This window comes from Saimiri boliviensis, chromosome 18 (assembly GCF_048565385.1).
Source record: "Saimiri boliviensis isolate mSaiBol1 chromosome 18, mSaiBol1.pri, whole genome shotgun sequence".
In the NCBI taxonomy this organism is placed as follows: Eukaryota; Metazoa; Chordata; class Mammalia; order Primates; family Cebidae; genus Saimiri; species Saimiri boliviensis.
In genome coordinates, this window is record NC_133466.1 from 47,405,960 (window position 1) to 47,429,234 (window position 23,275).

At 52.3% G+C, this 23,275-nt stretch overlaps 1 long non-coding RNA gene and 1 pseudogene across 2 annotated transcripts in view; one reads left to right on the forward strand and one right to left on the reverse strand.

The window, feature by feature from the left end:
• The window catches only part of LOC141581980 (uncharacterized), a 1,111,619-nt gene that overhangs the window by 873,617 nt on the left and 214,727 nt on the right, over positions 1-23,275 (reverse strand). The gene's annotated exons all lie outside the window — the stretch shown is intronic.
• LOC141582069 (suppressor APC domain-containing protein 2 pseudogene) lies at positions 14,257-15,364 on the forward strand (annotated as a pseudogene).

A 23,275-nucleotide genomic window follows, 5' to 3' on the forward strand; every position in this document is an offset into this window, starting at 1 on the left:
AGAAAAGCACAGGTGGCCTCGATGTCCGTGTGAGGGGACCTTGTGCTGTAGTTGCCACAAAACAGCATTTGGCCTGAGGTTATGTTAATAAAGCTATTGCCTTTAGAACAGGGAGGTCCCCTGCAGTGATCACTCATTCAACTGTCCTTGGTTGTGGGTCAGACACAGGACAGAATGGTTCTGCATCTGGTGAACATAATTGAAGTCAAATGAGAAAAATCTCTTACCTTGTGGAGCATGTGTTCCAGTGGGAAGAGGCAGATGGTGGATACACTGTAGCCAGAGCAAAGAAAGAAAGTGCTAGAAGGTGGTGAGTGCTGTGAGGCAGGTGAGCCAGGGTGTGGGGAGTGGGGACAGGGAAGGCGGCTGTTGTGCTGGGTGGACAGCGTGTGCCACATTGCAAAGGTGACCTTTTAGGAAAGAGTTGGCCACAAGGATGTCTGGGGATGTCCTTTCCCAACAGGGGAACCTCCAGTTCAAATGCACTAGTGCAAGAGGGTGTCTGTGTTCCCAGAAGAGGAAGGAACCCAGGAGGGCCGGACAGAGAGAAACTGAGGTGAGGGCAGAGGGACAGCCAGAGCAGGTGGGCCTGCAGGGAGTGGGGAGGCATCTGACATTTTCTCTGAGTCAGCTGGGGTGGTAGAGGACAGTTTTGAGCAGAAGAGGGACATGGTACAACTTCTCCTTTAAAAGATCTCTGACTGCTATGCTAAGAATAAAACTAAGAGGTGAGGAACAAGAGAGGCAGAAGGGAAAACAGCAGGAAGTGAGCGCAGTATTCCAGGCTGGAGATGTCATTACCTTGACTGGGGTGTGAGCAGGGGAAATAGTGGGATGTGAGGGGATTCTGGACGCATTTTAAGATGGAACAACAGCATTTGCCAATGGATTGTATCAGTGGTGTGAGGAAGATGAATCAAGGACACCCATCGTTGTAAAAGGAGTGAGTAGACGGAAGGGTGGAGCTGCTGTCAGTGGACATGGGGAGGTTCTGGCAGAAGCAGACGGAGGAGGGCACATCCCAGGCACTCAGTGGAGAAACTTCTGCTAGGAACGCAGGTGAGGGAGCTCACATGCCAGTCGGACAGACAATTCCAGAGTTTAGGGGAAAGGAAAAATATACTGGGCTGGAGAAATCGATTTAGGAGGTCACACCATATAAATGCTACTTAAAACCTCAAGCCTGGATGGATGAAGACACCAAAGGAGTGACCCGCTGTGGAAAAGAATGAGCGCAAGGATGGAACCCTGGACCTCCAGTTCTAAGGGATCTCATCAGACTATACCCAGAGCAGACCGCACGGTTCTGACCCCATGTCCAGAGGACACTTAGACAAGGAACTTCCTTGAGCACAGGAATCACCTGGACATGGTGCTGAGATCCAGTAAATCCAGAGCCCAGCAAGAGATTCTGGATTTATGGCAAGGCTGGAGCTCATGTTTCTGGTCTCCAGATCTAGAACACCAGGATCCCACGTGTCTGAGAATTAGCCTCACTTGTAGCACTTGTTATATAAGTGATTCCTTGGTCTTGTGCAGAAGACTCTGAGACAGGTGTTCTAGGAAGCTGCCTGAGTATTTTCTGTTTTTTTTTTTTTTTTTTTTTTTTTTGAGATCGAGTTTCGCTCTTGTTACACAGGCTGGAGTGCAATGGCGCGATCTCGGCTCACCGCAACCTCCGCCTCCTGGGTTCAGGCAATTCTCCTGCCTCAGCCTCCTGAGTAGCTGGAATTACAGGCACCCACCACCATGCCCAGCTAATTTTTTGTATTTTTAGTAGAGACGGGGTTTCACCATGTTGACCAGGATGGTCTCCATCTCTTGACCTTGTGATCCACCCGCCTCGGCCTTCCAAAGTGCTGGGATTACAGGCGTAAGCCACCGCGCCCGGCCCTGCCTGAGTATTTTCTAATCCCCGCCAGCAATCCTGTTGCTCAACCAGATTGGGATCCACGGAGATCAGAGATCAGAGTGCCCAGGGTGGGTGGACCGGGTGGGTTTTCAAACCTCATTTAAAAGAGCATTCTTCTCGTAGAAAGAAAAGGGAGGACGTATATCATCAATTATGAGACGTGAGATTCCCTGTTGTTCTCTCCACTATGGAGCAGAGGCCAGGTAGACAATTTAGGATGCAGCTCTCACACAAAGAACACCTCTCAGTGTTGCTCTCTGACACTGGTTTGCAGACTGATTTCTCGCTTACTTCTTGGAGCAAACTACGGAAAAGAAATTTCTGTACTTTACACATAAACCAGGATATCTGGTGTTGGGGGCTAATTTTACTGGGGCGAAGGCCACAGAACCAGGCTGGAAACTACACATCCAGGAACAGAATCCGCAGCCCACACTAGAGCAGGTTCCACCGAGGGACACCTGCTCCTACTGCACAGACACCGCAGCTCAGACCTCTGACATCCTGGGGCTGGACACTGAACCCTGCGGTGAGGTCAGATGTCACTGCTGCATTTGGAAACTGGAGATCACTGCTGCCGCTCAGACGTCTTTACTACAAAGCGTTCTGCACAGTCCGGGTTCTCTGTGCCGCCTCATTCCGGCTCAGACCCTGTCGGTGATACAGGAGTTAAGAAAACATTATTTAGGCAGACAGTGAGATGGCGGAAGTCCTGGGTAAGGTTTTCCTTTTAATGAAATGCAGCCCCCAAATATTTTCTTTTCTAACAAAGAGCAGCCTGTAAAATTACTACATTGAATCAGAGAGATAGACTCCAATACAATAATAGTGGGGACTTTCAACATCCAAACCTTAGGATTAGACAGGTCATCTACACAGAAAATCAAGAAAGAGCGGGATTTAAACTGAACTTTAGACCAAATAAAGCTGACAGATATTTACAGTGCATTCTAACACTACAGAATGTACACTCTTTTCATGAACACAAGGAATGTTTTCACGTTTTCCGGCAGAGGGCCTGTGTTCAGCCACAAAACAAGTTTCAATCAATTTTCAAAAACTGAAATCATATCAGATATCTTCTCTGGACACAATGGAATAAAACTAGAAATGTACACCAAGAGAAACTTTGGCAACTAGACAAACACATGGAAATTAAACAACATTAAAGAACATGCTGACTCAATGAATAATCATTGAGTCAACAGAGAAATTCAGATGGAAATCAAAAAGTTTCTTGAAACAAATAAAAATTGAAAGATAACATACCAAAACCTGTGGGATACAGCTAGACAGGGCTAAAGGGAAGATTACAGTCAGCCATTTCAAATCTGCTAGGCCAATGCTTCCTTCATTTTTTATTTTTTTAAGACAGAGTCTCACTCTGTTGCCCAGCCTGGACAATCATGGCTCACTGCAGCCGTGACCTTCCAGGTTCAAATGATCCTCCCACTTCAGCCTCCCAAGTAGCAGGGACTACAGGAGCATGCCAGCATGCCGGGCTAATTAAAAAAAATATATATATATTTTGAAATGGAGTTTTGCTCTTGTTGCCCAGGCCGGAGTGCAGTGGCACGATCTCACCTCACCGCAACCTCTGCCTTCTGGGTTCAAGTGATTTTCCTGCCCCAGCCTCTCAAGTAGCTGCGATTATAGGCATGCACCACCACACCCAGCTAATTTTGCATTTTTAGTAGAGACAGGGTTTCTCCGTGTTGGTCAGGCTGGCTTGAACTCTCAACCTCAGGTGATCCCCTACCTCAGCCTCCCAAAGTGCTGGGATTACAGGCACGAGCCACCATGCCTGGCCTTTATAATATTTTTGTACAGACAGGGTCTCCTCCTGTTGCCCAGGCTGGTCTGAAACTTGTAGGTTCAAGTGATCTTCTTGCCTCAGCCTCCGAAAGTGCTGGGATTACATGTGTGAGCCACCATGCCCAGCCTAGATCAATACTGTAAAATCCAAAAAGGCCCTCTGATAAACTCAGGAAAAAAACTTACATCGTATAATGGTACCTATATTGTAAAATGACACAAGACGATGAGCTTATTATACCTAAGAGGCTATTTGCAAACCTACAAAGTATGAAGTCTTAGACAGCTGCCTGTAATCCGGATGTCCTCACTGCAGTGCCCAGTTCTAATTCCAGCCACCATGCCCAGCCAGTGAAAATCTGCATTTTTAACAAGCTCCCAGATGATCCTGATGTTGGTGGTCAGGGAGGCACACTAAGAACCACTGCTCCAGCCAGGTGCAGTAGCCCACACCTATAATCCTAGCACTCCTAGCCAAGGCAGGAGGATCCCTTGAGCCCAGGAAATGGAGGTGGCAGTGAGCTATGACTGCACCACTTCATTCCAGCCTGGGTGACAAGCAAAGTAAGACCCTATCTGAAAAAAAAGAAAAGAAAAGAAAAAGCCGCTACTCTAGATTGACAATTTTTTTTTTTTTTTTTGAGACAAGATCTCATTCTGCCACCCATGCTGGAGTGCAGTGGCATGATTGTGGCTCACTACAGCCTCCACCTCCTGAGCTCAAGTAATTCTCCCACCTTAGCCTCCAGAGTAGCTGGGAGTACAGTCATGTGCCACCACGCTTGGCTAGTTTTTGTATTTTTTGTAGAGATAAGGTTTTGCCATGTTTCCCAGGCTGGTCTCAAACTCCTGAGCTCAAGTGATCCACCTGCTTCAGCCTCGCGAAGTGCTGGGATTCAGGTGTGAGCCACAGCACCTGGCCTCACTTTTTAAAATTGTGGTACAATATACATAACAATATTTATCATTTTTACTATTCCTAAATATGCAATTCAGTTGCATTAAATAAATTCACATTGCTGTGTAACTGGCACCACTATTTGTAACCCAACACTATTTTATCATACCTAGCAAATATTCTGTACCCATTAAACAATATCTTCCCCTTTCCAACTTTCCCCAGCCTCTGGCATTCTACTTTCTGTCCCTATGAATTTACCTCATGCGAGTGAAATCATACAACAGCCAGTAGGCACCTCATGCAAGTGGAATCACACAACAGCTGCCCTCCTGTGTCTGGCTTATTTCATGAAGCAGAATGCTTCCAAGGTCCGTCATGGTAGAGAAAATATCAAAACTGCCTTCCTTTTAAGGCTGAACAATATTCCATTAGATGTATATGCACCGTTTTGTTCATCTATTCATCTATTGATGGACACTCGAGTTACTTCCACCTTTGGTTATTGAGGAGATTGCTGCTGACCAGGCACAGTGGCTCACACCTCTAATCCTAGCACTTTGGGAGGTAAAAGTGGGAAGATCACCTGAGGTCAGAAGTTTGAGACCAGCCTGGCCAACATGGTAAAACCCCATCTGTAATAAAATTACGAAAATTAGCCAGTTGTGGTAGTGCGTGCCTGTAGTCCCAGCTACTTCAGAGGCTGCGACGGGAGAATTGCTTGAACCCGGGAGGCCGAGGTTGCAGTGAGCTGAGGTCACACCATTGCACTCCAGTCTGGGCAACGGAGTGGGACTCTGTCGAGAGAGAGAGAGAGAGAGAGAGAGAGAGAGAGAGAGTCAGAATAGTGCTGCTATGAACATGAGTGTACAAGTATCTCTTTGAGGTCCTGTTTCAATTATTTTAAATGTATACCTAGAAGTGAAATTTCCAGGTAATACAGTAGTTCTATGTTTAATCTTTTGAGAACCTGCTAAACTGCTTTCCACAGTGGCTGCACCATTTTGCATTCCTAACAGCAACGTCAGCATTTGCTGTCCATTTTGTTTAGTTTTGGTTCTAACCATCCTAGTAGGTAGTGCTGAGCCATTCTTATTATCACAACTTTTGATGTGGGCTTTTGCCAATACTTGTAGCACTGTAAGGGCAGCACGACAGCAGTGAGAGGTTCTGACCACTTTCCAGCTTCAAACACTTCTAACAGTTCCATTCAAAACACAAGTTTTCACAGTTGCTTCTAATTTTTTTGAAAATTACCTCCAAGGTAATTTTCCAGCTTCATTTCAACTTACCAAGCTTCCTTCCTTCAACTAAGGAAATGGGCTGGGCATGGTGGCTCACACTTGTAATTCTAGCACTTTGGGAGGCCAAGGTGCGTGGATCACCTGAGGTCAGGAGTTCGAGACCAGCCTGGCCAACATGGTAAAACCCTCTATCTACTAAAAATTTTAAAATTAGCCTGGTGTGGGGCTCATGTCTATAATTCCAGCTACTTGGGAGGCTGAGGCAGGAGAATCACTTAAATCTAGGAGGCAGAATTTGCAGCAAGCTGAGATTACAGCACTGTGCTCCAGCCTTGGCAACAAGAGTAAAACTGCATTTCCAATAAATAAATAAATAAATAAATAAATAAACTTGTTTTGGAAAATTTTCTACCTCAACTTTCTTATAATTGACACAATTTGAAAAAAAAAAATCCAGCTTAAAAACAGAAAAGAAAAAAAAAAAACAGGCAAAATGAAAGTACTATGGAAAAACAATTTCAAAAGCTTTGTCCCAGATATTTCATATACTTTCCCATTATACTCACTGTGGTACTTAAGAGATTAAACTGCACATATATAAGACTATGGCTCCAGCTGGAGTGCAGTGGCATGACCATAGCTCATTGCAGTCTCAAAGTCCTGGGCTCAAGCGATCTTCCCACATCAGCCTCCCAAGCAGCTGGAACAACAGGTCCATGCCACCATGCCTGGCTTATTTATTTTTATTTTTATTACTTCTGTAGAGATGGGGTCTTGTTATGTTGCCCAGGTTGGTCTCAAACTCCTGGCCTCAAATGTTCCTCCCACCTTGGCCTCCCACAGTGCTGGGATTACAGGCATGAGGCACTGGGTCTGGCCAAGATGGATTTTCATAAAGGGCAACAGCAGAGTTTCTATTCTGAGAGGTACAGCCAGAGGCTTATATGAAACCCCCAACTTCATTAACCTCATTAAATCATATAATTTCTGTTTGGTAGAAAAACCCACAGTCCTCCATTTTGTCCCTCACTTCCTGGAGTCCGCCTGCAGACCCTATTCTGCCTGGTAGCGCAGGGCGACCAATCACTGCTCAGCCTTAACCCGCCAAACCTAAAGCCAACCCCCATCACCCACCCCTTGACAGTTGCAGTAGTCTGCCTAGAAACAAGACAGCCAATAAAATTCAAACCTAAGCCCGCCAAGAGGTGACCAATCCCCTTCTGGCACGCAGAAAACGCTCCTCTGCTTTCCCTTCCACCAATCACTCCGCAACACCTCGCCTAAACAGGCCGCCACCCCTATGAAAACCCTCTCCGGCAGCTGCTGGGTGCAGCTCAGCTCCCCTCCCGCCTGGGTTGCCCGCAGATCCCAATAAACCTGGACTCAGCTTAACAACTCCTCACTCTCATTTGCTTTGGGAAGGGTCTCTGCGGGTTGCACATTTGGTGCCGAAACCCGGGAGGTGTGGGCAGCTGGTCCACCAGCAGCCCCCTCCCTCCGGCGACCCCCCTTCCTCTGAATTGGCCTCCACGCTCCGGATAAGGTAAGTCCATTTGCTTGCCTATCTTCCCCGCGGTGTGTGTGGTGGCCTCTTTTCCTTTTGCGTCTCCCACTCCACGGATCCCTCGCCAAGCGCCGGCCGGCCCGAGAGTCAGATCCTCCAACCAGGCTCCAGGAGCCTTGGAAGTGATCAGACGAGGGACGCCTCCTCTGGTCCTTCCCCCACTTCCACTTCCACTATAGGAACGGTCAGACGGGGGGACGCCTTCTCTGACTCTTCCTATCACCCTCTAGAGGGCCTGTGGGACAGACGGGACGCCTCTTCCCACACCACTCTAGCCCAATCCCGCTAAAGGAAAGGTCCTGCCACACGTGCCATGGGGAACACGGAGTCTCAAATTCCTAACAACACCCCTCTCGGGTGCTTACTCCTCAACTTTTCTCAGTTGGGCTACTCCCAAATCCTCCTGTCCCAAGTGGCCTGGCCCCAATACCAGCTTAATAACTGGTCACATTGGCCTCCGACTAGTACTTTCGATTTCAACATCCTACAAGACCTAGACCATTTTGTCGCCGTACTGGCAAGGATTGCGAGGTGCCGTACGTCCAGGCTTTTTGGCATTTGCGTCTCCACCCCGACCTCTGCTCCTCCTGTTCCACTCATCAAGTTCTCTTAGCTCGCACACCTCCCAAGGTCAGCTCTCCCCCTCCTTACGAACAGCAGGAGGAGCTGCCTGACCACCTATCCCATCCCCCTCCTGCTCACTCCAACTCCCTTCCTCCGCCAGTTGCAAACCCTGCCCCCACTCCCACAGCTCCTCCTCCTCCTTCCTCGTCCTTCTCCTCCCCTCCGACTGTTGCGCCAGTTGCAGACCCTGCCCCCACTCCCACAGCTCCTCCTCCTCCTCCTTCCTCGTCCTCCTCCTCCCTTCCAACTGTTGCGGTACCACCCCCTTTAAGTTCTCCAGTTGCGGCCCGTACTCGTTCCCACCCACCGACTGTCTTGGCGCTACTTCATGAAGTGGCCGGGGCGGAAGGACTCGTCAAAGTTCACGTTCCTTTCTCCCTCCAAGACCTGGCTCAAATCGACCGCCGACTTGGATCTTTCTCAGCCGACCCCTCCACCTATATTAAGGAGTTTCAGTACCTTACTCGGGCCTATAGTCTCACTTGGCATGATATCCATGTCATTTGCACCTCCACTCTTTCCGCCGAGGAGCATGAGCACATCCTAGCAGCAGCTAGGCATGCAACTAACAGAGACCATGCTATAAACCCCAACCAGGTCCCCGTTGGAGCTGAAGTTCTCCCTAGCACAGACCCCCAGTGGAATTATCAGGAGGGGCCAGGATCCAACATCCCAGCTCGCGATCGCATGCTCCAATATCTCCTACGGGGCATGGATACTGTCTCCAATAAGGTGGTAAACTATGATAAGCTCACAGAAATAACTCAGAGACCAGATAAAAATCCCGCTCTCTTTCTCGGCCGCTTGCAAGATGCCCTTGTTCGCTTCACCCGGCTAGACCTCGCGTCCCAAAACGGGACAACTGTTCTCGCCTCCCATTTCATCTCACAGTCTGCCCCTGATATCCGAAAAAAATTAAAAAAGGTTGAGGATGGGCCGGAAACCCCCATACAGGACCTGGTGAAAATGGCCTTTAATGCCCGGGAGGATGCGGCAGAGGCAGCCCGCCAGGCCCAAATGATGCAGAAGGTCACTCTACAAACCCAAGCCTTGGTAGCAGCTCTGCGGCCAGCAGGAGGTGGGAAATCTGGTGGCAGTCAGCGCCCCCCCCCCCCGGGAGCTTGCTTCAAATGCGGAAATGAGGGTCACTGGGCTTCCGACTGCCCACGACCCCGTCCGCCCACTAAGCCTTGCCCCCTTTGTCAGCTCACGGGACATTGGCAGATTGCCCCAGTGCGTCCAAGGCCTCGGCCATTCTTGGCAGAGGAATTGAATCACGCGGGGCAACCCTGGATGATCCGGTTTCCGACCAGAGTGCACGGAAGTCGAATTCTTCCGGGGGTTTCTGTCCCGAGTTGCTGGGGCTCTTAAACTAGAGAGGCCCTGGCTCCTCAACCCCGGTTACCCTTGCCTGGCCCAGGGTGTCACTTCAGGTAGCGGGTAGAGTGTCCCCTTCTTACTTATCACAGGGGGGAAGGGGGCTGCCCGCCCCGCACCTTTAACCGTGGCACAGCCCGTCCTTCCCAGGTTCCTGTTATGGCCGCCATAGTTCCCGCCCACCTCCAACCACCCTCTGTAACCACAAGCACCCCTTCTGTCTCTCGCTCTCTCTCTCTCTCTCTCTCTCTCTCTCTCTCTCTCTCTTTCTCTCCACTTCCCCCTTCCTCTACTCATCGTTTAGCCCACCATTTAATCTAAAACATTACCTCCCACCATCTAATCTAAAACATTACCTCTTGTTTACTCCCAAAGTCACTAATGCTGCCTCTACCTCCCTAGGAGTCCAGTAAAAACTCTACGCTACCTACCATCCTCAATCTTCTGGTAAGGTAGAACGAGCCAACGGGCTCATCAAGGAGCAGCTCACCAAACTCTCCCTAAAACTCCAACAGCCGTGAATCACCCTACTTCCCCTAGCCCTTGCCAGGTTGCGGGCACGTCCACGGGGCTCATCACAGCTCAGCCCGTTCGAACTTCTTTACGGGCGCCCCTTTCTGTTATCCACCCCTCCACCTCCAAACACAACACCCCTGGAAAATTATCTCCCTTACTTCACCCTCCTCAGAAACCTCCTCAGGGAGCACGCCAACTCCTCCATACCTCACCCCTCTAATCCCCCTACCAGCTCCAAGGGAATCTCCCCTGGAGACTCGGTCCTCATAAAAACCCTTACCCCAAAGCCTCTAGTTCCTCGGTGGGAAGGCCCTTACACGGTCATCCTTGCCACCCCTTCAGCCATCAAAGTCACACAAATCCAATCGTGGGTACCGGTTCCCTTTCCGCGTAATGCTCCGGAATCATCTAACCCCTTTACTCCCATTCCTAACGTACAACTCTATGCCTTACCTGAGTCTCAACTCCCGGCCTGCTACTCCCGAGGCCACAATTATTCCTATTGCAACCACACCAGGCGGGTTTCAACCAGCCTAACCGCTCCAAGGGGCATCTTCTTCTGGTGCAATGGCACCCTAACAAAAACCCTATCTACTAGCCAGCCCCCAACCCTCTTATGCCTTCCAGTCACCCTAGTACCTCGACTCACTGTCTACTCCCCGGCTGAGTTCCTCCTACTACAGGTCCCACAGGCTCTGTCTCATCGCGCCCAAAGGGCGGCCTTCCTCCAGGTGGCTGTGGGCCTGTCCCTTACAGGCTCTGCGCTGGCCGCTGGGTTGGGAGGAGGGGCATTGTTCCATTCTCACCAAGCTCTGGCTCGCCTTTCCTCACAACTTCAGGCAGCCATCGAGGACTCAGCGGCGTCTCTAGCATCTCTCCAACGACAGATCACCTTGGTCGCCCAGGTAGCCCTACAAAATCGGAGGGCACTGAATCTACTTACGGCGGAGCGTGGAGGAACCTGCATCTTCCTACAAGAGGAATGCTGCTACTATGTCAACAAATCTGGACTGGTAGGAACGCAAATTGAAAATCTCCAAAAAATCAAAACCAGCCTCCAAAATTATAAGTTTTCAACAGAGGCCTCCGCATGGTGGTCGTCTTCCATGTACACCCTTCTATCCCCACTACTTGGTCCCTTACTAATTACCTGTCTTGTTTTATTCATTGCTCCCTGTTTTTTCCAGTTCCTCCAACGTCGGTTTCAAGAACTAACCCGAGTTACCATCAACCAAATGATGCTGCAGCCGGTATCCAGCCACCCAACACCAAACTACACCTACACCCCTCTGCCAATCTCCCAGACTCCTTAAGATGGCCCCTCTTCGCCCAAGTCCAGCAGGAAGTAGCCAGAATGACTTCGTCGCCCTTTTTCCTTTTTAAGGAGTCGGGAATGTTTGGTAGAAAAACCCACAGTCCTCCATTTTGTCCCTCACTTCCTGGAGTCCGCCTGCAGACCCTATTCTGCCTGGTAGCGCAGGGCGACCAATCACTGCTCAGCCTTAACCCGCCAAACCTAAAGCCAACCCCCATCACCCACCCCTTGGCAGTTGCAGTAGTCTGCCTAGAAACAAGACAGCCAATAAAATTCAAACCTAAGCCCACCAAGAGGTGACCAATCCCCTTCTGGCACGCAGAAAACCCTCCTCTGCTCTCCCTTCCACCAATCACTCCGCAACACCTCGCCTAAACAGGCCGCCGCCCCTATAAAAACCCTCTCCGGCAGCTGCTGGGTGCAGCTCAGCTCCCCTCCCGCCTGGGTTGCCCACAGATCCCAATAAACCTGGACTCGGCTTAACAACTCCTCGCTCTCATTTGCTTTGGGAAGGGTCTCTGCGGGTCGCACAATTTCCATCATATGGAAATGTACATTAAACAGTGATACCTCAGGACAATAAATAACTGGGAACAATGTAGCCACACCTCTATAGGGAAACATGTGAATGGCTGAAACCAGGAATGTTGAACCCATACGTGTCCAGGGAGAGCTATTTCCGGGGTGTGTGTGTTGTCCATAAACACACGTGGTTACTGGCAGATGAAGTGCACTGGAGACAGCACCGAAGTTAACCAGGAGAGTGAGTGTCAGCGTTTCCCCTAACTCGGAATAGCATCCCTGTATCTTACAGATAATCCCCCTAAGCAAAGCAATACCTGCTTTGTACGCTATGTGAGGAACACATATTTTAACAGTTTCACACATTCTTCAGCAAACATGTTAGTTTTCTTGTTTTCTGTTTTTCTTTCCAACTTTTATCTTAGGTTCGGCGGCACGTGTGCAGGTTTTTTACGTAGGTAAATTGTGTGTGTCTCAGGTTTTGGTGTACAGATTATTTTGTCACCCAGGTAATAAGCACAGTACCCTATAAGCAGCTTTTTGACCCTCACCCTCCTCCCACTCACAACACTCAAGTAGGGCCAGGTGTCTATTGTTCACTTCTTTGTGTCCATGTGCACTTAATGTTTAGATCCCACTTATAAGTGATAAAGTGGGGCATTTCTTCCACCTCCTCTTCTCCTTCTCCGTCTCCTCCTTCTCCTCCTCCTCCTCCTTCTCCTCCTTCTCCTCCTCCTCCTCCTCCTCCTCCTTCCTCTTCCTCTTCCTCTTCCTCTTCTTCTTCTTCTTCTTCTTCTTCTTCTTCTTCTTCTTCTTCTTCTTCTTCTTCTTCTTCTTTCTTCTTCTTCTTCTTCTCCTCCTCCTCCTCCTCTTCCTCCTTCTTCTTCTTCTTTTTCCTTCTTCTTCTTCTTCTTCTTTCTTCTTCTTTTTCTTCTTCTTCTTCTTCTTCTTCTTCTTCTTCTTCTTCTTCTTCTTCTTCTTCTTCTTCTACTTCTTCTTCTTCTTCTTCTTCTTCTTCTTCTTCTTCTTCTTCTTCTTATTCCTCTTTTTCTTCTTCTCCTTCTCCCTCTTCCTCTTCCTCTTCTTCTCTTTCTTCTTCTTCTTCTTTCTTCCTTTGCCCAGGCTGAAGTTCAGTGGTGCATGATCTTGGCTCACTGCAATATCTGCTTCCCAGGTTCAAGCAATTCTCCTGCTTCAGCCTCCCAAGTGGCTGGGATTACAGGCACCTGCTGCTATGCCTGGCTAATTTTGGTATTTTTAGTTGCGACAGGATTCACAATGTTGGCCAGGCTGGTCTCAAACTCCTGACCTTATAGAATCCACCTGCCTCAGCCTTTCAAAATTCTGGGATTACAGATGTGAGCCAGCATGCCTGGCTGGCATTCAGTTTTCTATTGTCACATTAGTTCGCCTAGAATAACGGTGTCCAGCTCCATCCTTGCTGTGAAAGATATGATCGTTTTTATGGCTGTGTAGTATTCCATGGTGCATACGTACCACATTTTCTCTACACAATCCACTACTGATGGGCATTGAAGTTCATTCCATATCTCAGCAAACATATTTTGAGCCTTCCAATGTGTACTAAGAATTCAGAAGCTCGACTCCCTGTCCTCACTGCACATAACAAGTCCTCCTCCTTGACAGTTACTCTCTAGTTTTATAAGTGTTTTCAAAGAAATAGAGGGCAATTCTTCAAGGATAGAGAGCTCCAGCCCTGATAAACAAGGATCTGGCACATACCAAGAGATGATAAATGATTGCCGATTGAACAAACTGTATTTCTGCTTATGATCTACAAACATTTCCTCTCAGTTGACATTAACATGAAAAAGGATTGATACGTAAAAATCAACACTGTGTTGTGATTATCAGGAAACAGAGACCCTTCATACCCACACCCAGAAACATTTGGAGGTACACGTACTGAAACATCACAATATGTATAATTATTATGTACAATTATAATTATGTACAATTATGTAAATTAAAAAAGCATAGAGATAGGGTCTCACTCTTTGCCCAGGCTGGGGTGCAGTGGTGAAATCATAGCTTCAGTAACCTCAAACTCTTGGGCTCAATGGATCCTCCTGCCTCAGCCTCTCAAAGTGTTGGAATTAGAGGCTTACACTACCACGCCTGGCCAAAAACAATAATTTTAAAAAAGAGAAACATTTGAAGGGGAGAAATTAAAATGAAACCACATTATCATGCCATGGCAAGGCTCAACAGTGTTCTGCCTATAAAATTTCTCTTTGTCCAGTGCAGCAGCTCACACCTGTAATTCTAACGCTCTGGAGGGCAAGGTGGGAGGATCCCTTGAGCCAAGGAATTTGAGACCAGCCTGGGCAACACAATCCATTTTATTATTTTATTATCTATTAAAAATAAATACAGGAGCGCACCGAGACGGCCCAGCCATGGGGCCACGCGGGAACAAAGGCGGGTGGAGAGGAGACCCAAGCTATGATGGCTGAGCAGAGCTAACTGCCTCCCTCCGAGCCTGCCCCCTCGCCCAGCAACGAGGGACTGCTCCGAGCCTTCCTGCAGAGCCAGCGCACCCTGTTCCACATCCTGGATGACCAGCGGCTGCTGCACTTGCCCAAGATCGAGTCCCACTGACAGAATGCTGACGCGCGCGAGCTGCTCCGCGGGGTGCTCCAGGGTCTGTGCCAGGTTGCCCCGGCCAGCGGCGACTTGATCTTCAAGCACTGCGTGGCCGGCCTGCGCACCTCGCTGTTGAGGCTGATGGAGCCCCGGGCCCCAAGCACGCCACGGCACCCCAGGGTACCAGCCACGGCTGCCGCCTCTGCCGCGGCTGCAGCTCCTGGTGTCAGTGCCCCGCTACTAGCCATGGCCTGTCCTGGAGAGGAAGGCCCTGCCCCTGGGCATGCGTGCTCTCCGGCCGGCCCCAGCAGTGCGGACCCGCAGCCCGGAGCAGCTGTGTCCCCTGACCAGGCGACACCCTGCCCCGCAGAGCCCTAGTAGCCCCAGAGCGCTGCGCGGGAATGGAGCCAGAGCACAGAAGCAGGTGCAGTGGCCTGCAGGCCCTGGAGACGGAATCAGGGGTTGCCCGGCAGCCCGGTGCCTGGGGGGAACGTCGGAGGCTCACCATCACCGGCGGCGTGGGCTTCGGCCTGCCGAAGCAGGTGAAGGAGCTGGAGCAGGAGGAGGTGCTGCTGCAGGGTTCAGAGATGATGGCTCAGGGCAGTGACTGGTACCAACAGCAGCAGCAGGAGTGCCGGAGCGCCAGTGCAGCCTGGGCTAGAGCGGAGGCTGCACGGACTTTGGGGCCACAGGGAGTCCCCGGCCACTGGGGGGCTACTGCCCGAGGGACACGAGATGTCCCGGGGCCTGGGGGAGCTGCTGGCTGCGGCCTGTGCCAGCCGGGCCCTGCCCACTCCTCCTCTGGGCCCCCCTGCCCTGCCCTGACGTCCACCTCGCCCCGTGCTGGCAGCAGCAGACCATCCTCATGCCAAAGGAGCAGAACCGACTCCTCACCCAGGAGGTGGCCAAGAAGAGGGAGCGCATCACGCAGCTGGAGCAGGAGGAGTCACGCCCATTAAGCAGCTGTTGAGGCCCCGTCCTGAGCCAGCAGGACGAGGGGGGCTCTGGACTCCACCTTCATCTAGCCCCAGGGCCCCCAGGGCCGGCCTGGCACTCAGCCCTGCGACAGCAGGCACCCCGTCACACTCATCCTCTCTGTCTGGAGACCCCCGGCAGGCCCAGGCGCAGTCCCTGAGTTGGCGCCTTCCTGGCCCCCTTGCCATCGGGCTCCCCAGGCCTGCCCCAGGCTGACCTCGCGCTGAGCCCTGGACTCGGTTTTGGCCCCTGGTGTTGACATGGGCTGGGGCTCTCTTGAGTCTGCATAGCCTGCAGCTACTGCTGCCGCTGTCAGTGGACACGGGGTGGGGTGAACCCTCGATGAGTTAGCAGATCTCTGGCCACCCCAGCGGCTTCCAGCGATTTCCAGCGGTTTCCAGCGGTGCTGCCCTGGGCCCCCTCTCCAGGGAAAGGCGCCGCTCACGCCAGGCTGCACCTCCGAAAACGGCCAGCAGAGGGTGCGGGAGGCTGCGATGCGGGTCCAAGGCCAGCTTTCCCCTCCCCAGGGCACCAGGACAGGGTGGCTGTCGCTTGGATGGGAGCAGATGGGGGGTGGGGTGGCCTCTAAGCGGGGGTATGCTAGCCTGGCAGGGATGGCCGTCGGATTTCTGGTCCCGGCCAAGGCTGAGGGAGTCTGGCTGCAGCAGATCAGGGAGCTTGGCATGCGTGTGCCTCCCGCAGACGCCCCAGCCCTGTCCTGGCCTTCCTCATCCTGGCCAGGATGCTGCCCCACGCTGAGTCCCACACAACAACCTGTGAGCCTATCTCCCCAGGAGGGCCTGTCCCCAGGAAGGGGGTCACTCTGCGCCCCCAGACAGCTCCCAGATACGTCACAGGCAGAGCCTTTCTGCCCTCCACTCAGGATTCCTAAGGTCTGGGGTCCTGCTCACCCCCCTTTTTATGCCATGCCCAACCCAGGTTTCAGGAGAAGCCACTTCCCTGAGCCAAAGACAATGAGAACCCCCAGTGTACAGGAGGATGCTGGGGCAGGTCCCCTTGGGTATCACTCCCTGCCCTCCGCCCAGGCCTACTCCTGGTGTGCTGGGGTAGGTACTGGTTGGGGGCACCTGCCGAGCCTGGCCTGGAGGTACTGAGCGCCACCAGAGCCAGGGCATAGCAACATCACGGATGGGTTCTGCAGTCCAGGATCCCTGCACAGGGACCCTGTGCAGACCACAGGGTCAGTGTGGGGGGTGAAGCAACCCCAATGCGGGCTCAGTGTGTGGGGCGGTACAGGGATTCCAATGCAAGGTCAGTGTTTGTGGGGTGCAGGGACCACAATGAGGGGTCAGTATGAAAGGGACACAGGGACCCTAATGCAGAGTCAGAGTCAGTGTGTGGGGGGTGCAGGGACCCCAGTGCAACGTCAGTGTGTGGGGGGTGCAGGGACCCCTTGTGCCCAGGGCACTTTGGAGCACTGTCCCACAAGGCACCCCTGTCTCAGAAGAGGGGTCCTAAGAGGCAGTGGTCAATTCCTTTCCGGAATCCAGCTCCACACTCATCTACCCACTGCAACCCCACAGAGCCATGTCCCCACCTGCACCCGGTCTGCAGGGGTGTCCCAGAACAGGCCCAAGCCAGCCCAGCATGCAGCTGCCCTCCTCCCCTGAGGATGGTAGTGGGCTTTCCTGGGGACATAAAGACACCAGGACTGGACCTCCTGGCAGGAAAGGAAGTGGGTCCTGAAGGCCTGTGCCCCACAGCCCCAGCACCAGGTGGATGGCAGCACAGTGGGTAGGCCAGCGGCAGACCAGGAGAATCCTCCCTCCCTGATAGGAGGCTGGGGTCTGCCCACCAGGGCCTGCCCACATCTGACTTTGAGGATGCCTCCCATGCCCTGGGGTTTCCCGGCAACTTTACAGGACTGGAAGCAGGAGACAGAACAGTGTCTGTCCCAGGGTGACTTCATCAGGAGACTACCCACACAGAGCTGGACCCTGCAGCTAAAGCAGAAACGTGAGATGGGCTGGCACCTCTGGAACAACTGCCTCTCAGCCTTGGGGTTCCATGCAAGGTGAAGAAAAATTGGTCCTCCAAGTTACAGTTTGAAATCAGGCTACAGTGTGGCCTTGGAGACCATGAGGGGAGAAGGTAGAGTGGCCCCGGGTGGCAGGGTCTAGGTGACTGGCAGAGGCACAGGCAGATCCTGCCTGGAGCCCGCCCTGGTGACGCTGGTGGGTCAGTCTCCCTGCAGGATATGAGCAGCATCCCTGGTCTCTATCCCTGAAGTGCCCATATCATGTGCAGGGACATACATGCGTGTGCACACACAGCTGTGACACCCAGAAATGTCTTGGGATGTTGAAATGTGTCCTTGGGGGCAGAAGTGTGCATGGTTGAGAATCTGCCCCAGGGGAACACAACCCACCAGGCCTCAGGATTTTGTGTTGCTCAAGTTCCAAGGAAAAGGAACATCTCGACTGGGCGTGGTAACTCATGCCTGGAATCCCGGCACTTGAGGCCAGGAGTTCGAGACCAGCCTGGGCAATGTAGGGAGAGACCCCCATCTCTAAAAAAAAGAGAAAGAAAAAAGAAAGAAAGAAAAGAAAAGAAAATGAGATCTCCAGTTTTCAAAACTCAAAAACACCGCAAGGAAACAATACACTCTGAGACCCAGCAGAAACAACAGGTAGACTGCAGACACAGACACTGCAATTATCAGAGAGAACATAAAGTAACAATGCTTTATATATAGAGAGAAACAAAGAGATTTCTGAAAATACAGAAAAAAAAATACATAGGCTGGTCGTAGTGGCTCATGCCTGTAATCCCAACACTTTGGGAAGCTAAGGTGGGCGGATCAGGAGGTCAGAAGATCAAGACCATCCTGGCTAACATGGTGAAACCTTATCTCTACTAAAAATACAAAACATTAGCCAGGTATGGTGGCATGCACCTGTAGTCCCAGCTACTCAGGAGGCTGAGGCAGGAGAATCGCTTGAACCCAGGATGTGGAGGTTGCAGTGAGCCGAAATTGCTCCACTGCACTCCAGCCTGGGAGACAGAGGGAGACTCCATCTATTAAAAAAAAAAAAAAAAAAAAAAAAAAAAAAAAAAAAAAAGGCAGATTTGCAATACTATTAAAAACTGAGATCTCAGCTTTTAATAGTGTAATCTTAAATGTGTAAAGAACACACAGTACTTTTCACAAAATGTTATTTTCACTATAAAAGAAAGAGATGGGGCGGTGCGCAGTGGCTCACGCCTGTAATCCCAGCACTTTAAGAGGCTGAGGTGGGCAGATCACCTGAGGTCAGGAGTTCAAGAAACATACGGGCTGGGTGGAGTGCTTCATGCCTGTAATCTCAGCACTTTGGGAGGCTGAGGAGGAAGGATAGCTTGAGCTCAGGAATTGCAGACCAGTCTGTGCAATATAGTGAGGTCCTATCTCTATTTATGAGAAAAAAAAAAGCTGGACATCTTGGCACGTGCCTGTGGTCCCAGCTGCTCAGGAGGTTTTAGTGGGAGAATCGCTTGAGCCTGGGAGGTCAAGGCTGCAGTCAGCCATGGCTGTCACCACGTTCCAGCCTCAGCAACAGAAACAGGATCATTGCACATCATCTAAATCACCCTTGTTTTTCTTTTTCCTCATCTGGAAGCAGGGACGCTGTCTCCCAACACGCACACTTCCCAAGGTTGTCAAGAGACCACATGAGCGTTTGGTAAACTGGGAAGCCCCAGCAGAGATGCTGGAGCCAGATTATTGCCACCCTGCTGGTTGCCATTATCTTCCAGGCCTGTGTTTCTCTGTGGAGCCAGCAACAAGGCAGGGGGAGGCTCCCAGCTAATCCCGACGAATCTCAGCTGTGGGCAGGAGCGCCCTATCTGGAGGCTCTGCAGACATCTGTGTAGGTGGAGAACAGGGAAGATGGGGAGGAGAAAGAGTGGGGAGATGGGGCCAGTGGAGACCTTCACCCAAATTTTTGATTCATAGAGCAGAAGGCTTCTCTCTTCTTTTTCTCATTCCTGAAAAGAAAGCTCTTTTCCTCCAAACACAGTCTTCCAACAGCCCCTCAGCCCCAGGCCCATATCTGTCCAGTAGTTAGCCCCTAACGAGGACCAAATGTCCTGCTGACTTGAGAAGGAAAAACAAGGGACAAGTTCTGGAATCAATAGCTTCACCGCCACTGAGGCCAGCCTGGCACAGTCTCCATCCCAGGGTACCCGGATGGAAGTACTAGGTTTGCCCAGATCCCCACAGAACAGCAGCAACTGGTTTCTTAGTCAACCACAGCAGGCATTTATTGCACCAACTGTATGCAGCAGCCTCTGGAGGGGAAGGTTCAAGCTTTGCCACAAGGGAGGTGATATGTGGAAAGCTGTATGTAAACCACAAATCATAGGGATGTGCAGAATGACAGAGTCAGAGGAGAAAGAATAAGCATTTATTGAGCACCTACTGTATGCCAGGCCCTGGGCTAGGCACTTGAGGTACATTAAAGCATTTAATCCTCATCAACTCAATTTCACAAATGAGGAAACTGCCACAGAGAGGTGAGGGGACTTCAAGATTTGACAGCCAAATAGGAGAGCTGGGATTCAAACCCAGGTCTCTATGGTTTCAAGAGAAACCATAACCCCGCATGGACCTGGAGCTCGCCCATCACATCTCAAAAGTCCTGTCGCTCAGCCCGCCGGGGTGCAGTCTGGGCTGTGCCCCACCTCCAGCCCCTGCCCTGGCCCTGGCTTGGACCCTGGCTATGATGGCCAGACTTGCATCCGCAGGTGAGTGAGGGGCCTGAGACCCTGATCCAGCCTGGTGGAACTAAAGGGGTTCCTCAGGGAGGGAAAAGGGACAGGAGGAGCCAGAAGTGGCCCCAGATCAGGAGTCAAGCAGCCTGCGCTTCTCCCACCACAGGCTGGGGTTGCCAGGGATCTCCCCTGGGGTGGACACGGACCCCGCTATCTCAGGTTATGGGGTTTCTAGCTAGCCAAGGCTCTCCAGTTGGAGCAAGGGCAGGCGACCCAGGCATGGATGGCCTAGGGCGTTGCTTTGCCCGTTTGGAGTGTCTGAGACACCCAGTGGGGCCACCCCAATGCTGGCCAGACTTCATTTGCCAGACAAGTTTGAGGTGGCCATGTTGGAGCCCAAAGGGACCCAGTGAGAAGTGGGTCCTGCAGCCTCAGATGCCCTGGGCCAGGAATGGGCAGTACTGCAAGGAAGGAAACAAGGCAAGTGTCACCCTACCCTCCCCGTGAGGAGCCCCACACACCCCTCCAGCTGCTCCCCAGCTCTGCCCCTTCTCCCTCCACTTGCTCCCCTGTGGACCGATCTGTCTATCTGCCACTCCGCTCTCTTTCTGCCCTTCTCTCCCTGCTCCTGTTGGTGACAGGCGGGACACCCACTCACCACACTCTCAGCCTCCTAGAGGCAGAGCTGGTGCCCCTCAGATACCCTGTCCCCCCAGCAGGGGCTTGTCCTACAGATAGCCCTGGACCACCACTGCCACACCTCCTCGTCCCAGCACGGATGCTTGACCCAGCTGAGGCTGAATGGAAGTTTGCTTTTGGAGAGGTATGCCGTGAGAACTGCAGCCTCAGGGCACACCCATCATCACCTCCCATGCGTGATTCAGTGCCTCAACTACCTCTTCGGGACCATTCCCAAGAGCAAGGTGGAGCAAGGAAGGGCCTGAGCCTCCTTCACCAGGGCCCAGGCCACACCCTTCTCCCCTTCAGATGGAGCAGCCAGCTCTCAGAGAGGGCATCATGGGGTTTCTGGAAGGGAAGTGAGTCAATGGAGGACCCCCCGGGGTGAATCAGTGCTGGATCCTCAGGCTCCCTGTTCCTGTCTGCAGGGACCAGATCCCCTAAGATTTCAGGGCCTGAGGGAAGGGCTGGGCCTCCAGGGAGATGGGAAGGGAGCATCCAGGGTGACCGGGGCGGTCAGCTCATCCAGGCCCAGCCTCCAGCCAAGGAGGGATTCCAACTCTCCCACGTCCTTGGGCTTCAACTGAGAGCCATTCTCAAATCCCTTCTCAGAACCGACAATGTGCAGCAGGCCCAGTTCCCAGACGCAGCCTATACACTTCCTCCGTGAGCACCACACACACCCTACTCCCCTCCCACCGTCATCGCCAGCCGCCAGGCCCACCTGCTGCGGCCCATCCCCGGGCCCCCAGGGGGCAGCACTAAAAGGCCCTTCTTGTCCTGCCTGGGCCTGCGGGCGTAGGGAGGGAGGCTCAGTTCCACTTGGCTCTGGAACAGTTTTCTCGAGTGAGTCTGGGTGGGCTGGGCCAAGGGTGCTGGCCCCGCGGCACTGCCCTGCTCCAGAGGCCTGGGGCAGCACAGAGGTGCACACAAGGCTCAGCACCTGTCCTGATCACTGTTGGTCCCCCCAAGCCATCCTCAGAGGCAGCAGGATCTACCCTGCTTCAATTTCTTGTACCTGGTGCCCCATTGGCCCTGCTCACTAAGACACGCCCATCAGTTCTGAGCCCCCCCACCCAGTAACACACAAGCCCTCCCTGCCAGGTACACCCATCTGGGTCCCACTTCAACCCCTCACATTCTGCCTTTCAAAGTCAGCAATGCCAGGCCAGGGAAGAGGTGTGGGAGTCACCATCCCTGTATGCCCTGCTCTCACTCTGACCCTCAGACTGGAAGGTCACCTCCTTCCTTCTCTGCCTGTCCTTCCAGCATCAGCTCAAATCCAGTCTCCTCCCATGCTTGGCTCTCTGTGGGGGCCTCCCACACAGCTCCGAAGGAGCTGGATACCACATCTGTCATCGCGCTCACAGTAGCCCAAGCGTAGCCCCCCACGCAGGCTGGGAGCACCCTCAAAGCAGGGCTTGGGGCTCTTCCTGGGCTGCTGAGGGAGTTGGAAATAGCCATGACTTCCACACTTACTGGCACAGACAGATGAGGGCACACACACGTGCACACGGCCACTCCCACAGACCTGGCCGAGGTGGCGGAGACCAGGAGCCCAGCATGGCTACTGCCGCCGCCTCCAAGTCCCCTACCTTGAAGACCTGGGCCAGTGGCACTTGTGGGAAAGGAAGTGAGCACAGGATGGGGACGGGTGCCACACTGAGCTGTATTCTATTCAAGGCCAGGAGCAAATGAACAAGAGGCTGTGGGTCTGGCCTGCAGCCTGGTCCCTCCCTGGTCTCTCTGCTCCTTCACTGCCTCACCCTGACTCCCACCCCATTCAGCTCTCCTCTTGCCTCCAACAGGCCCTCTGCCCCAGCTGTCAGTTCTATAGAGGCTTCCAGAGCTAAGACTCTTCCTCCAGCTGTGGGCATAGGCCGGGATTCGAATTTACTGTATTACTCTTCCTACTGAGTTTGTAGGAAAAGTGTTTGAATGAACTGACTTTGTATGAACAGTTTTGTCCTTAGCTCTCCATGGGGCAAGGGTTCCCAGCTCTCTCTGCTTCTTAGGAGGGTCCATAATTCCAAACAGGAGAGGCCAGCTCTTTCCTCCAGGGACATCCCAGCGTGCCACTAACTATGTTGTCAGTCCTGCAGCCCACAGCAGCCCTGCAGGTCAGGAAACGGTCCCCGCTACCCACTCATTTTTTATTATTGAGACGAGGTCTTTCCATGTCCCCCAGGGCTGGAGCAATTTCGGCTCACTGCAGCCTCAACCTCTGAGGGTCAAGCGATCTTCCCACCTCAGCCTCCTGAGTAGCTGGGACTTCAGGTGCACACCACCACACCAGAGTATTACTTTTTTTAGAGACGAGGTCTCACTGTGTTGTCCAGGCTGGTCTCGAACCCCTGGGCTCAAGCAGTCCTCCTGCCTTGGCCTTCCGAAGTGCTGGGATAACAGGTGTGAGCCACCACACCTGTCCAACATTCCCATCTTACCGATGAGGAAATTGAGGCTCAGAGAAAAGCAGGGACTGTCTCACGTCACTCTTTGGGCACAGAGGTCATGG